The 16,232-nt window shown below is 40.6% G+C and overlaps 1 protein-coding gene and 1 long non-coding RNA gene across 13 annotated transcripts in view; one reads left to right on the top strand and one right to left on the bottom strand.

Annotated features, from left to right (window-relative positions):
- The window catches only part of LOC133563270 (tight junction protein ZO-1-like), a 259,759-nt gene that overhangs the window by 49,152 nt on the left and 194,375 nt on the right, over positions 1-16,232 (bottom strand). Inside the window, exon 1 of one of the 12 annotated variants that reach the window (XM_061917307.1) lies at positions 1,405-1,441. The exons of the other annotated variants lie outside the window; for them this stretch is intronic. The gene's annotated coding sequence lies outside the window, so the exon portion shown is untranslated. Of the gene's footprint in view, positions 1-1,404; positions 1,442-16,232 lie in introns of those variants that run through there. 12 annotated transcript variants of the gene reach the window in all.
- LOC133563805 (uncharacterized) lies at positions 5,593-15,294 on the top strand. Its single transcript, XR_009809119.1, has 3 exons — positions 5,593-5,743; positions 13,609-13,671; positions 13,769-15,294. It is a non-coding gene; the product is annotated as an uncharacterized LOC133563805 (long non-coding RNA).

Raw genomic sequence — 16,232 nt, 5'->3', positions numbered from 1 at the left:
TGTTGCGGTTAATAGTATTCTGATTAAATGATGTGATTATTTTCATCATATTGATAAGTGAAATTGACTCTGGCAAAGTTTTAAAATGCCACCAATGGTGTTAATTTTTACCATACCAGAAGATAAAATTAATAATATAAAATTACATGTTATTTTTGTAATTTACTAATTTTCCTTAACTGATATACTGTACATATGTAGCATCATCTTCAACAAAACTTGAATTTGGATTCTTATAATTAACCACACATGAAGTTACAAAGAGATACATATTATTTCAGCATAATTGTGTGCACCCAGAAAATGTGTCCCCAGTTAAAGGTAGATCAAAAGTGACAGGTTTTCTTTTTTTTTGCTAAAAGGTTATTGAATCTGTTTTAAATCAATGAATTGTTTCAAATCGAAATTGTTCTAAAATAATAAGAATTAATCGTATTGGCAACGACAAATATCAAATTGAATTATTGTTAAAACAAATCGTTACACTCCTACGAGCCATGGTGGAGATATTGACTAAACAATATTGCCTTCCTTCATAAATGCTAAAGACAAACCGTTAATTGGAGACTACAGTTACGTCAGCAGATTTCTCAATATATGGTCGAGGTTAATTCAAAGAGCTTTGCACGAGTCTGCCAATGTGGTCCTAAGTTGTAATCACTAAGTTCTTTCTTTTTCTCTATCCTCTCGTTGTAGGGCAGACTGGCCTACACATGCAAATGCATGCTAAAATCCTCATTCTCTGCTGTTGACATTTCTACTATGTGCTCCTTCATAGTTCTAGCTACATCTGTCAGTAGACTTGATAGAGAAGCGTGAAAACTACAACATGGCTAGCAGGAAGAAAACACAGTTGAAGTGGAGGCACGTAAATAAAACCCTGGGGAGATGGTCAGAAAGTGTCTTGAAAATGGTTTGTATAACAATCTATGTAAAATCTTTTACCAAAGAACCATAAGTACAAGTACAAGAGATGTTTTACATGTAAAACCGGAAGAGGACCCCTTTAAACCTCTAATGGTAACATTAAGCTAGCCGGTTGTGTTATTGTTATAGTTTTTGGTTTGAAAAATGTAGATTTGCAAACATCCCCAACAAAGGGTACGCAAAATTCAATCCCCACGATATACAACAGGTGTTGTTAATTGAATATTAAGGGGGGGTTAGACACATACAGTAATAAAATAGTCAAGTCAGTAATTATTTCATTAAAACGTTCTGGAATTCCATTCTTTTTGGGAACAAAATTACATCCAGGTCTACAATTTTTTTATAACCATTTGTTAAAGAGGGTCTGACTTCACATGTCATAAATCATGGCTGAATTAAATGAAATGGACGCATGTATTCCTGCAAAAGTGTTTGCAAAAGGCAATATTAAAAACAGAAAGCAGAGGAACTTACATTAGTTCATTATGCGCACTACAAACGCATGTCCAGTTTTTAGATACTCAGTATATCCAGCAGCAGCAGCAGCAGCACATAATACCAATTATAGCAAGGAGACAACAGCCCACACCTTCCTTCCCATCTCTTACTTTAGAAACACTAATTATGATATCAGTTGAGGCACAATGGCGCTACATCCAAATGCTTCCTCTGCCTCGCATGCGGAGGCGAGAGACATCTTCCTCCAACATCCTTCTTCAAAATGGATCCCTCCCCACAACTCGCTCTTTACACGCTCATGGGATTGAACCAAATCCCCTCGGGCTTGGCAACGATCTGTGTGGGATCTGCAGTTTCGGTATAGCATGGGAATCCTCTGTGCTAGCGAACATCCATCCGCAGTGCAAACTGCTGTATAAGACTTAACCCCCGAGCTGCCATATTGAGTGCGAGCACTGATGTCTCAGTGTGCTTGATATATTCACTGCCCTCTTCTGCTGTCCAAGTCAAGTTGAACGTGACAGTGATGTCACAATAAGTAACAGACATGTACAAAAAGCTAAAGAACGCGTGAAGATATGATTTTCTGGGTTTTCTTCAGGGCAGTCAACTCTTACATAACCGAGCAACCAAACATCCATCCATCCATTTTCTACCGCTTATTCCCTTTTGGGGTCACGGGGGGCGCTGGCGCCTATCTCACAATTTAAAGCAAATGCAACTGAGTCTTAGAAGCTGATGCAGAAACTGGAAACAAAGTAGTTCACCACAAACATGCTAACAAGAAATGTGACTTATTCATAACTCGATAAAACATGTTATTTTTCCTGGCCACTTAAAGGATAATATAGTAACTAGATGTAGTGTTTATAAAAGGCTGACGCTATCTTCTTCTTTGTAATGCAGCTTATGTTCCAGGTGCGACAGCCAATGACATTTAAGGCCTACTGAAATGAGATTTTCTTATTTAAACGGGGATAGCAGGTCCATTCTATGTCATACTTGATCATTTCGCGATATTGCCATATTTTTGCTGAAAGGATTTAGTAGAGAACATCCACGATAAAGTTTGCAACTGGAGAAAAGCCCTGCTTCTACCGGAAGTCGCAGACGATGACGTCACATGTTGATGGCTCCTCACATCCTCACATTGTTTTTAATGGGAGCCTCCAACAAAAACAGCTATTCGGACCGAGCAAACGACAATTTCCCCATTAATTTGAGCGAGGATGAAAGATTCGTGTTTGAGGATATTGATAGCGACTAGAAAAAAAAAAAAAAAAAAAAAAAAAGTTAAAAAAAGCGCGATAGCATTGGGACGGATTCAGATGTTTTTAGACACATTTACTAGGATAATTCAGGGAAATCCCTTATCTTTCTATTGTGTTGCTAGTGTTTTAGTGAGTTTAACAGTACCTGATAGTCGGAGGGGTTTGTCCACGGTTGTGTTGACGCGCAGTGTCTCAGGGAAGTCGATGGCAGCTTTATGGGTGGCACAAGCTCAGCTGATCTCCGGTAAGAACTGACTTTTTAACCACAATTTTCTCATCGAAACCTGCTAGTTGACATTCCGTTGGGATCCATGTTCGCTGTGATCCATAGTAAAGTTTTACCTCCGTGAATTTTAAACAAGGAATCACCGTGTGTTTGTGTGGCTAAAGGCTAAAGCTTCCCAACTCTATCTTTCTACTTTGACTTCTCCAATATTAATTGAACAAATTGCAAAGGATTCAGCAACACAGATCTCCAAAATACTGTGTAATTATGCCGTTAAAGCAGACGACTTTTAGCTGTGTGTGTGTGCAGCGCTCATATTTCCTAACAGCCCGTGACGTCAAGTGTACACGTCATCATTACGCGACGTTTTCAGGAAAAATCTCCCGGAAAATTTAAAATTGCAATTTAGTAAACTAAAAATGTCGTATTGGCATGTGTTGCGAAGTTTATATTTTATCATTAATATATAAACTATCAGACTGCGTGGTAGGTAGTAGTGGGTTTTAGTAGGCCTTTAAGGTCCCGCACTTCACCTCTGGGCTGTATCAGGCAATCATGGTGCATAACATGACTCTTAAAGCCACTTCCGACAATCAATCTAATCAACCTCTGACCACAGAAACACTTTTTATCAGCTATATAAAAAAACACCCACAATTTAGCTACTTTTACAAAATGTAAATGGTTGCTTTCCAAAAAAAACTGAATACCATGGAAAAGTGTAATAATTTCCATAATTCGATTCAAAATGTTAAACTTCCATAGATTGTAAAATCAGGGCCCACAACTTAAACAACTTCAAATATTTAGTTTTTTATTTGTACATAATGTGGGTTTACAGCTCATAAAACCCACAAAAACAGGATTTCAAAAAATTCAAATTCTGTGTAGGGCTGGGTGATATATCGAGTTTGTAAGATATATTGATATATTTATAAACAAGATATGAATTAAGAAAATATCGTAATATCGATATAATTTATTTCACGTCCAAATTACCAAACGCCACTTATTTGTTGTGTTCCTTGTTTTCCCCCGCTCTCCCTCCATGGGCTTCTAAACCCCCTCCCCCCCCTTCCTCCTTCCAAGACATGCTTGCACATATAAAAACATGATTGGTTGGTTGTTTACTATGATGAGTCACAATTGGTTAAGGACAGGCCAATCAGAGGCAAGATAGGGTGGATCGTCAAACCCATCCATCCATCCATCCATTTTCTACCGCTTATTCTCTTTTGGGGTCGCGTCAAACCAGTAAGGCAAATCACAAAGTGCCTGCCTGCAAATGTATTTTTTATCTAAGTTTAATACAATTTGTATTATTCGCACAGCTATGTTATTTATTTTACAAAGAAAGAACATTTTTGTACTTTATTTAAGTTATGTAATTATGTACTACTTAAACAGTTTATTTTCTGTGTTGTTAATACCCATCTTCACTAAACGGAGTTAATAAAAGTGTCACTGACTGTTTGCAGTACAGTTGTCATTCACTACAATTTCACTGAATATCGCTCAAAAATGTATATATTTATATGTGTACTTTCACAGAAAAATATATCGAGATATATATCGAATATCGAGCTTAAGTAAAAATATATCGAGATATACTTTTTCGTCCATATAGCCTAGCCCAGGGTTGGGCAAACTTTTTGCCAGGAGGGCCACATTGGGTTCTAAGATTTGACAGGGGGGCCGGGCCATGGAGTGTTTATGAGAAATAATATAAATTACATGTAAAAGCCATTACGTGAGAGGATTTGGCCTACAAACATGTAACATATCATGAGTAGGCAGCAAGGCTCATTGTACATTTTTTTTTTCCAAATGCATTAATTTCATTTGATTAAAAATAAACACAGTACAGAAATTCACAGTAAAAATTTGATTTACTTGAATTATTTACATTTGATTATCTCAGAATAACAGCAGAGAAACTCACAGTTTCAGTGGGAACAGTGTTGTTGATCTCCCTTTTTAGCCAATGCATCAAAGTCTGGAGTGAGTTGGGTTGTAGCAATTCTCAGGATCGCTCTGAGATGCTGGTCAGTTAACCTGGATCTGTGACGGGATTTGTTGATGTTCATGACGCTGAATGTCTGCTCACAGACGTAGTTCGAGCCAAACAAAGTTAGCATCTTCTGTGCCGTCTTCTGGAGGTTTGGGAACATGGCTTTGTTGAGTCATTCAGTTTTAGCGAGTTGAACTTCTCCTTTAAGAGGGAGTCTGACTGAAGATCGATTAGTTCCAATTGCACCTCTTGTGGTGCCTTTTCGGGGTCTTGTGACAGGGGACAGGACACCAGCTGAAGTGACGCTTTAATGTTGTCAAAATCAGAGAACCGACGGCTAAATTCTCCGTGCAGGTCGTCAATTGATTGGCTGTATTTCTTTGCGTTTCAAGTCGCGTCTTTCTGTGTGGCAAGTGTGGAGAATTGAACAAAAGAATTGTTTGCAATTTGTCTGGAGAACAATGTTAGCTTAGATTTGAAGGCTTGTACATGTTTGTACATGTCGTGCACAAACTGATCTTTCCCCTGTAGTTTAACATTCAGCTCATTCAAGTACGAAAATATTTCCACAGCAAACGCAAAATCACAAAGCCAGTTGTTGTCGCTTAGCTCAGGAAATTTGGTGGATTTCCCCACTAACTCCAAAAACTTGCTGATCTCGTCTTGCAGGTCCCACACTCGTTGAAACACTTTGCCCAAACTTAACCAGCCGACACGAGAGTGGTACAGCAAGTCGTGATGATCCGAATCAGTTTCTTCGAGGAACGCGATGAACTGACGATGCCGAAGTCCCTTTGCGCGTATAAAGTTGACTAGTTTTACCACTGGTTTCATGACGTGATAAAGGTATGTTTTAAGTGTACACATTTACATGTACTAATGTCTGTACATGTACATACTGCATCTGGAAAGATCCATTGAGAGTTTTAGCAGAAATTGGTCATATAGAAATTAAATATACACCATAAATTATGAACAAAATGCAATGTCACATGAATGGTTATTCAAGTAATTACTTTGTAGAATGAAAAAAAACAAGTAATGTAAAGAACCTGGCATTGACTTTTTGATATCAATAAAAAAAAAAAAACACAAAGCAGTTTGGCTAATGAAGATAAAGTCAAATAAATAAACTGTGTTCTTCAACAACAACCATGTATTTCATTCAGTGCAACCGTTTGGCAAACAAAAATAAAGAGGAGTGATACCTCCCATGTCCAGAGATGGGTAGTAACGCGCTACATTTACTCCGTTACATCTACTTGAGTAACTTTTGGGATAAATTGTACTTCTAAGAGTAGTTTTTATACAACATACTTTTACTTTTACTTGAGTATATTTATAGAGAAGGAACGCTACTTCTACTCCGCTCCATTTATCTACATTCAGCTGGCTACTTTTTTTATCGATCTATTAATGTTTGTTTTGGTTTTTCAACATAGGATCTACGCATGCCTGCGTTTCACCAATCACATGCAGTCACTGGTGATGTTGGACCAATCAAACAGAGCCAGGCGGTCACGTGACCGTCACACGTAAAACCCGACTTAAGCAAGTTGAAAAACTAATTGGGGTGTTACCATTTAGTGGTCAATTGTACGGAATATGTACTGTACTGTGCAATCTACTAATAAAAGTTTCAATCAATCAATCAAAAGTGCAAATGAAAAAAGACACTTTTTTTTCAACCGTACTTCCCGTCAAAAGCCTAAAGACTGATCGCACAGTTCCTGTCTTCACAATAAAAGGGCCGCTCCATCGCGCCTGCGCTAACAAAATAAGAGTCTCCGAAAGCCAGCGCAAATAAGCTAGCAAACTACGAAGTTTGCCGGCAATGTATTTCTTGTAAAGTGTATAAAAAAGAATATGGAAGCTGGACAAATAAGATGCCAAAAACAAACGAGTTTCATGTGGTATTAGACAGAAGGGAGGAACTTTTTTTTCTCCTCCATTTGAAAACATGGACGTCATCAAAACTACAATGCAAGTCATCTGAATCAGGTAATACACCAACTTATATTCTTGTCTTCATGAAAGATAGGAATCTACATGTTAAACATGCATGTATATTCATTAAAACACCTTTAACATGTCAACAAAAACGGCAAAATAAATAAATATAAATTATATACTGTATATATGTATATATATATATATATATACATATATATATATACATACATATACATATATATATATATATATATATATATATATGATATGTGTGTATATGTATATATGAGGTAGATCACCTCGACTTGGTCATTTATTAAGTAATTGATTAACATTGAAAAACTTATTGGGGTGTTACCATTTAGTGGTCAATTGTATGGAATATGTACTGTACTGTGCAATCTACTAATACAAGTTTCAATCAATCAATCAATCATTGAATGCCTACTGAGCCTATGGTGCTGCTAAGTTATTGTGGCTCAATGTGCCTTAATTTTTTTTATTTTAATGTAATATTATTTAATATATATTATTGTTTTAGTTGCTTAAGAGATATTCCTGGCTCTGAATTTGCTTGTTGCTTTTTTTATGTTTTTGTGCATTATTTGTTGCCGTAATCATTAAACAAGCAGGTTACTCATCAGTTACTCAGTGCTTGAGTAGTTTTTTCACAAGATACTTTTTAGTTTTACTCAAGTAAATATTAAGGTGACTACTCCTTACTTTTACTTGAATAATAAATCTCTAAAGTAACAGTACTCTTACTTGAGTACAATTTCTGGCTACTCTACCCACCTCTGCCCATGTCTACCACACAATCTTTGTGCTTCAACGACAACTCAACCAGCGTTCAATTCGATGAAATGACAAAACATTTTAGCTAGGATTGATGTTATTGGAACACTAACAAAGTTAGCAGTTAAATTAAAGGACAAGTTAGCATATCAGTCAACAAAGTACAGATTTTATAAACAAGTTCTGGCAACGTTCCCGACACATTGCCTGCTGCATGGGAACTCAGTCCCAGCAGCTGACGGAAGGACGCTAGCTGATGCTAGCAAAATGAAACTGCAACATCAAATATTTTTCTCCTCCAACAGCATTGCGCTTGTAATCGCATACCGAGCTTCCACAGAAGTAGAAGCTATTGAAATGAATTGAAACTAAGTGATCGGCTCCGTTAGCTCGGAGGGAACATATTCATAGCAAAGTCCATGAAGTCGCTGCCTTTTTTCCGAGCCGAACAGCTCTAGTTTGCATGCGCAGATGCTTCAGTATTCAGGAAGTAAGCAGTTGCCTAAAATGCATTAATAAGTTAATCCATTTTAATAAATGTTTTGGTTACATTAAAAATGTAATCGGTATTACTAATCGTCTGGGATTTAACCATGGTTTATCATTATACAGTGTATCGGTACATCCCTAAAAAGTCAAGGGAGGTCATAGCATGTTCTTGCCGTAAATGCTGGTAATTTTTTTAGGGCATTCGGGCAAATCTCAAGGGTGGTCGCAGTACTTGCTGCGGTTGCCGTGGTTAAATATGAGCCCTGCATCAGTACCCTCCCTTCCTGCAGATTTACTCACAAAATGCCAACAAACATTTTAACCCCGCAGCATTCCCACACGCCTTGCTGTTCTATAGGCATCCTTGAGCTCGTTCCCCAAAACCTGGGCATGCTCCTGCACTGAGGAGTCAATGCTCAACCCGCAAAGTCAAACAAATCAGCGAGTTTCGGGGTCACATCAAGCACGAACAAAAACGTCCTTTCTTTCTTCAAAACCAACCACGCTCGCAAATCACTGACGAACAGCCTCAAAAGCAGGGGTGCCCATACAACAAACAACCGTTATAGCAACCATGCACCGAGAGACCCTGTATCCTCCCCCTCTCAAAGACGTGCCAAAATAATGGACGTGATCATGTTTTATTTGGCAAGATTATGTCCTATAAATTCTGTGAGCAGCACAGTCTTCCTTGGTGTGTGTATTTTGTGCATAATCTTATTTAATCACTTGTTTGCAATTTATAAACAGCCTTTCAAATGGCATATTTATTTTTAGTTAGCACTTCGCATTTTGTTGATTCAATTTCATTACTTAATATTTTCCTTTTTAAGTTTAATTTTGAAATGAAAGCAAAGTTCTCATATTGTTTTATTTAAAATAGAAAGTGCAGTAAAATGTTTTATGTAAAATAATGAATAATCATGATCAATAATGGTGATTTCAATATTGATAAAAAGATTTGTGATTATTATTTTGGCCGTAATCGCGGCAGCCCTAAATCTATGTAGAATCTAGGAACTCAGTGGCTAGCTATTGCACTTTGAAAGGGATGGCAAGCTACCAGGGGTTGGAGATCCCTGCTGTACACTCACAGGCAACAAAAAAAGGTAACAGCAGAAGTCTGTGGGGTGGGCCAATGAGGGGTTCTCTGTGTTCAACAGATGCCTTCACTATCTGATGGAGTTTTTTGGAGAGGTGATCAAATATTGTCAAGCTTATAGACTTCTAGACAAAAAAGAGCTAATGTGTTCATTAAAACAACAGGTATGTGGTTTGTGCTACGGATGCAAAAAGCAAGCTAAACCACAGTCATTACAATCCACTTGGCCTTCAGGAATCAGAAAAACCATCAAGTTGGTCAAGCTTGACAAACACCATGTCACCCCACTAGCCAGGAGGAAAAGTTACATTCACATCCCTTAGAGCAGCCTCTGTCATGACAGATTCCACACATTTGCTATCTGATAATTTGACCTGATTATGACAGTTTAGTGTTAGAAAATTCGGGACAGTGTGGCGAAGATGGTAGAGCAGCCGTGCGAGCAGCTTGAGGGTTCAAGGTTCGATTCCAGCCTCTGCCATCCTAGTCACAGCCTTTGTGTCCTTAATTCACCCTTGCTCCTGATGGGTCTGGTTAGCGCCTTGCATGACATCTTACATTGTCAGTGTGTGAATATGTGTATGAATGAGATGTATGATGTAAATTATATTTAAAGAGACCAGACAGCCCTGGATGGGAAATAAATAGGATTTACAACGTTAAGTGAAAATGTTACTGTGTAGTCTTGACATTTCACAAGATATTGTAGGTTTATTGTGCAACCGAATGTTATAATACTACAAAATAAGGCCTTGTTCACACTGAAGGTCAATTTCAATTTTTTTGCCCATTTGCGACCTGTAATGGATTATTTCATGTCAATGTGAACAATGCAATTATGAATTGTTCATATCCAACCACGGCCTATTTGGTATGCAGATATAATCGGAAATGTATGCCATGCAACTGTTGTGTGAACGCTCCCAAAATATGGTCGCATTCATCAGACCATCCATCCATCTTCTTACGCTTATCCGAAGTCGGGTTGCGGGTGCAGCAGCCCAAGCAGGCAAGCCCAGACTTCCCTCTCCTCAGCCACTTCGTCCAGCTCCTCCCAGGGGATCCCGAGACGTTCCCAGACCAGCCAGGAGATATAGTCTTCCCAACGTGTCCTGGGTCTTCCCCGTGGCCTCCAACCGGTCAGACGTGCCCGAAAGACCTCCCTAAGGAGGTGCTCGGGTGGCATCCTGACCAGATGCCCGGACCACCTCATTTGGTTCCTCTCAATGTGGAGGAGCAGTGGCTTCACTTTCAGCTCCTCCGGAATGACAGAGCTTCTCACCCTATCTCTAAGGGAGAGCTCCGCCACACGGCCGAGGAAGCTCATTTCGGCCGCTTGTACCCGTGATCTTGTCTTTTCGGTCATAACCCAAAGCTCATGACCATAGGTGAGGATGGGAACGTAGATCGACCGGCAAATTGAGAGCTTTGCCTTCCGGCTCAGCTCCTTCTTCACCACAGCGGATTGTTAAAGCGTCCGCATTACTGAAGACGCCTGTCGACCTCACGATCCATTTTTCCCACACTCGTGAACAAGACTCCGAGGTACTTGAACTCCTCAACTTGGGGCAAGATCCCCTCCCCAACCCAGAAATGGCACTGCACCCTTTTCGGGGCCAGAACCATGGACTCGGACTTGGAGGTGCTGATTCTCATCCCAGTCACTTCACACTCGGCTGCGAACCGATTCAGTGAGAGCTGAAGATCTTGGCCAGATGAAGCCATCAGGACCACATCATCTGCAAAAAGCAGATACCTAATCCTGCAGCCACCAAACCAGATACCCTCAACACCCTGACTGTGCCAAGAAATGTTGTCCATAAAAGGTATGAACAGAATCGGTGACAAAGGGCAGCCTTGGCGGGGTCCAACCCTCACTGGAAACTGGTCCGACTTACTGCCCGCGGTGTGGACCAAGCTCTGACACTGATCATACAGGGAGCTGACCGCCACAATCAGACAGTCCGTTACCCCATACTCTGAGCACTCCCCACAGGACTTCTCCAAGTCCACAAAGCACATGTAGACTGGTTGAGAAAACTCCCATGCACACTCAAGGACCCTGCCGAGAGTATGGAGCTGGTCCACAGTTCCACGACCAGGAAGAAAACCACACTGTTCCTCCTGAATCTGATGTTCGACTATCCGGCGTAGCCTCCTCTCCAGTACACCTGAATAGACCTTACCGGAAAGGCTGAGGAGTGTGATCCCACGATAGTGGAACACACTCCTCCCATGTCCGAGTTTTTGCCTCCGCGACCGCTGAAGCCGCACACCGCTTGGCCGGTCGGTAGCTGTCTGCTGCCTCTGGAGTCCTATGACCCAAAGGACCTCGATAGGACTCTTTCTTCAGCTTGACGGCATCCCTCACCGCTGGTGTCCACCAGCGGGTTCTAGGATTACCGCCACGACAGGCACCCACCACCTTGCTGCCACAGCTCCAATCGGCTGCCTCGACAATAGAGGTACTGAACATCGTCCACTCGGACTCAATGTCCAGCGCCTCCCTTGTGACATGTTCAAAGTTCTTCCGGAGATGGGAATTGAAACTCTCTCTGACAGGAGACCCTGCTAGGCGTTCCCAGCAAACCCTCACAATGCGTTTGGGCCTGCCAGGTCTGTTCGGCATCCACCCCCACCATCAGTAGAAAGCTCCGCGCCTTTCTTCACCCGAGTATCCAAAACATGAGACCGCAAATCCGATGACACAACTACAAAGTCTATCATGGAACTGCGGTCTAGGATGTCCTGGTTCCATGTGCACATATGGACAACCTTATGTTTGAACATGGTGTTTGTCATGGACTATCTGTGACGAGCTCAAAAGTCCAATAACAAAACACCACTCTGGATCAGATCTGGGCGGCCATTCTTCCCAATCCCACCTCTCCAAGTTTCACTGTCGTTGCCAACATGAGCGTTGAAGTCCCCCAGTAGAACGAGGGAATCACCCGCTCGAGTGAATCCAATAAGGGTGGGTACTCTAAACTGCTGTTTGGGGCGTAAGCACAAACAACAGTCAGGACCCGCCCCCCCACCTGAAGGCGTAGGGAGGCTACCCTCTCGTCCACCAAGTTGAACTCCAATGTGCAGGCTTTGAGCCGGGGGGAACAATAATTTCCACCCCAGCCCGTCGCCTCTCACTGCCGGCAATGCCAGAGTGGAAGAGAGCCCAGCCCCTCTCGAGAGAACTTGTTCCAGAGCCCTTGCTGTGCGTCAAAGTGAGTTCGACTATATCCAGCTCGAACTTCTCCACTTTGCGAACTAGCTCAGGCTCCTTACCCCCCAGTGAGGTGAACTTCCAAGTCCCAAGAGCTAGCTTATGTAGCCGAGGATCGGACCGCCAAGTGCCCTGCCTTCGGCTGTCGCCCATCTCACATCGCACTCGACCTCTATGGCCCCTGCTACGGGTGGTGAGCCCATTGGAGGGGGACCCACGTTGCCTCTTCGGGCTGTGCCTGGCTGGGTCACATGGGAACAGGCCCGGGCACCGGGCGCTCGCCATCGTGCCCCACCTCCGGGCCTGGCTCCAGAGGGGGGCCCCGGCGACCCGCGTCCGGGCGAGGGAAGTGTGGGTCCACGATATGTCTTCTTCATAAAGGTCTTTGAGCTGCTCTTTGTCTGATCCCTCACCTAGGACCTGTTTGTCTTGGGAGACCCTACCAGGGGGCATGGAAGCCTCCGGCCAACGTAGCTCCTCGGATCATTGGGACACGCAAACTCCTCTACCACGGTAAGGTGGCAGAGGAGACCAGAACGTCATAATGTTTCCCCAAAACAGACTGCTACAAAATAAACAGTTGATCAATGCGCAAAAAACAGATAATAATATTTTAGAAACTCACGTTAATATTCCATCACTTACGTCTCAGACTGCTTGCCCACACACTCTTCGGAGCAGATGTGAAAGTAAATGTCCCACAACCTACCACAGCCAAAATACTTGCTCTTAATCTTCTTCGCCCAATAATTTGGTTTAGAAAATGCTGACTTTGATTGCACAAAATCCTGGAAAAATGCCACCAATGTACCAAGACTGAGATTGACTAGAATTGAAGCCATGTTTACTTCTGTAAACACTGCAGCACGTGTGATGTAACGACATCATGGCTGCATTCAGGTCATAATGCGTTCACACTAGCCATCATGTTTTTTTCAGATAGTATTTGGCAAAATAAAATCTGAATTAGACACCCAACCCTGCAGTGTGAACGTAGCCTAAAAACTTGCACAATATGATGCTGCAGGTTAAGCAACCCGCTATGTTAATGTTGACATCACTCAATACTAAAAGTGGATGTTGTATTTAGTTTTCCATGTTTTTGACTGTGATTTCTCTTGATCGTCTCTCTAAAACCTCCTACCAATGAAGCCGTTGATGTTAACCAGAGACATGGAGCAGGAAATCAGCTCCTGCACTCAATCAAGCCCCAGTGTAAGTTATCAGCTGGCCACACAGAGCCCAGGAGGGTAGGAATGTGCTGATAAGCGGAGCTGCTGACCTGCGCCTCTGTCCCCTTTCTCTGTCACAGTGTGTGGGATGACGACAACACAACCGGTGAACAACACCCATGATAAAAGCTTGAGTCTGCATTACACAAAAAGAGGTTAGTTGTAAGAGGTGATTAATTTCATTTTCCAAGATATTCAGAATGATAACTACGCTTATATTTTAGCTGAGATTTACAAGCCGCCAAGATTCTTTGTTACTATAATGTTTTTGTGTTCTGCAGAAGTAAAAAAAACAACAACCAAATTACCTATACGTTCATATGTGGCAGCCCAACACAATTACATTTTGAATGCAACAGAAAGATTGGCAACTCTGTTTTTTGTTTTTTAGATTTAGCATTATCCCCCTTGCTCAGAAACACAATTACATAACATCGTAATTCTGCTTCTGAACACACCTAATACTGTATGCCAGGGGTGGGAAGTTATTTAGACCTCCAGGGCGTGTTTTCTAGGTCTGTTATGAGGACGAGGCCTGCACCCTGCCCTTCTTGATCCACTGTCCACACATCTCTACTGATTGAGAATTAAGTCAAGCAGTGCTAACTACAACGAGGGCCAAATGCCACGGGCCATTGTGAGCTTTACGAAACATACTGTCATATTAGTGACTAAAAGGTCAATAATGTTTTTAAGCACAAGCACTGCCGCACAAAAATAAACCAACATTCTTAAGTCAATAATTTCAAGTTGTGTTGTTAAATACGGTTTAAAAAACAAGAGGTAATGATGCACATTTCTTCTGATACAAACCAAAACGTTATTTTCTACCCATCCACACACATACAGTAAAAACTAGGGCTTGGCGTAGGCCTGGCTGTTATATCGATTTTATCAATATATTTAAGTTTTTGTTGCAGACGATTTAATAAATGAAAATTTAGATGTATTCCTGCTTTAACGCCGGCATACTTTTTGCCCCTCAGGAGCTTCCACACCTTGTGCCGTCTCCTTACTTCCTTAGCGGCACACATAGCAAAACATGGCTAATGTTAACGTTAACGAGAGCAAGACTTTTGTTCTTAAGAAAATAAGAGTTTTAAGTACTTTGGTTTTGCGGCAACAGGCGTGGTAAAAAGTGACTGCATGCTGCAAAGTTTGTTCCAAAAAGGCAGCAGCACAACTAAATTGTTCCACCATCTGAAACCGAAACCTCCAGCCGAGTGTGGGAAATACAATTCTTTACGAGGCGAACACGATGCAAAAACAAACTAACAACAGGATAAAAATCACCTTACTATGGTAGAATCATTTCCACAAGGTATGTATGATGATGCCATGTATGATGAGAAAGAGGCACAATGTGTAGAGCAATCACTAAAGCTGTTGCTCTGCACACCACCTAACCAAAACAATTAGTTTTCTCAATGTTTTACATCATTATTTTTTGGATACAAAGTATATCACATTTTTATTTAAAGAAGTATGTTATTCAAGACAGGAGTTTTTAGTTTGCACTTCATTGATCTCAATGTTGGAGATTGTTTATTTGTGCAATGTTACATTTTTGTTAACAGAAGTATTCGATTCAAGCAGAACTGTTGCTTCTTAAGGGAAGCTCGCAATTTAATTATTTGAAATATTTATATTTATATAATTGATATCTAGTCTACAAAGAACAATATACAAATTAGAATTTTCCTAAGAGTAAGATGCAGTGTATGCAGTGTCATTTCAAACTACTAGTTTTTGGTTAAATAAAAAAAATAAAATGTTTTGAATTATTTCTACCATATGATCTCATGAAACACATCTTGCTTCATAATTTCTGGTTTCTTCAGACCAAAATATATAAATATATTAGGGTTGTACGGTATACCGGAATTAGTATAGTACCGTGATACTAATGAATCATATTCGGTACTCTACTGCCTCTACAAATTACCGGTCTGCCACCGCCCCACCCCTTCGTCCTTGTCACGTCGTGTCATTGCCGGTTTACGAGCAGAGGATCATCGATATTTTTTAGCATGACAAATTCTTTTTCCGTTATTTTTTCAAGTTCATATGTTTATAAACTCAGGAAATACGTCCCTTAACACATGAGGACTTTGAGTTTGAATATGACCAATGTATGATCCTGTAACGACTTTGTATCGGATTGATACACAAATTTTTGGTATCATCCAAAACTAATGTAAAGTATCAATCAACAGAAGAATAAGTGATTATTACATTTTAACAGAAGTGTAGATATAACATGTTCAAAGAGAAAGTAAGCATATATTAACAGTAAATGAACAAGTATATTAATAATTCATTTCTACTACTTGTACTTAATAATGTTGACAAATTAATAGAATGGAAAATGACACAATATGTTACTGCATACGTCAGCAGCTAAATTAGGAGCCTTTTTTTTGCTTACTTATTAATAAAAGACAAGTTCTCTTGTATGTTCACTATTTTATTGAATAAGAAACACATGTTTAATGTACCCTAAGATTTGATGTTAAAATAAAGCCAATAATAAATTTTTTGTGT

Source organism: Nerophis ophidion, linkage group LG12, assembly GCF_033978795.1.
Source record: "Nerophis ophidion isolate RoL-2023_Sa linkage group LG12, RoL_Noph_v1.0, whole genome shotgun sequence".
Lineage (NCBI taxonomy): Eukaryota > Metazoa > Chordata > Actinopteri > Syngnathiformes > Syngnathidae > Nerophis > Nerophis ophidion.
This window is presented reverse-complemented; position numbering and strand designations above follow the sequence as displayed.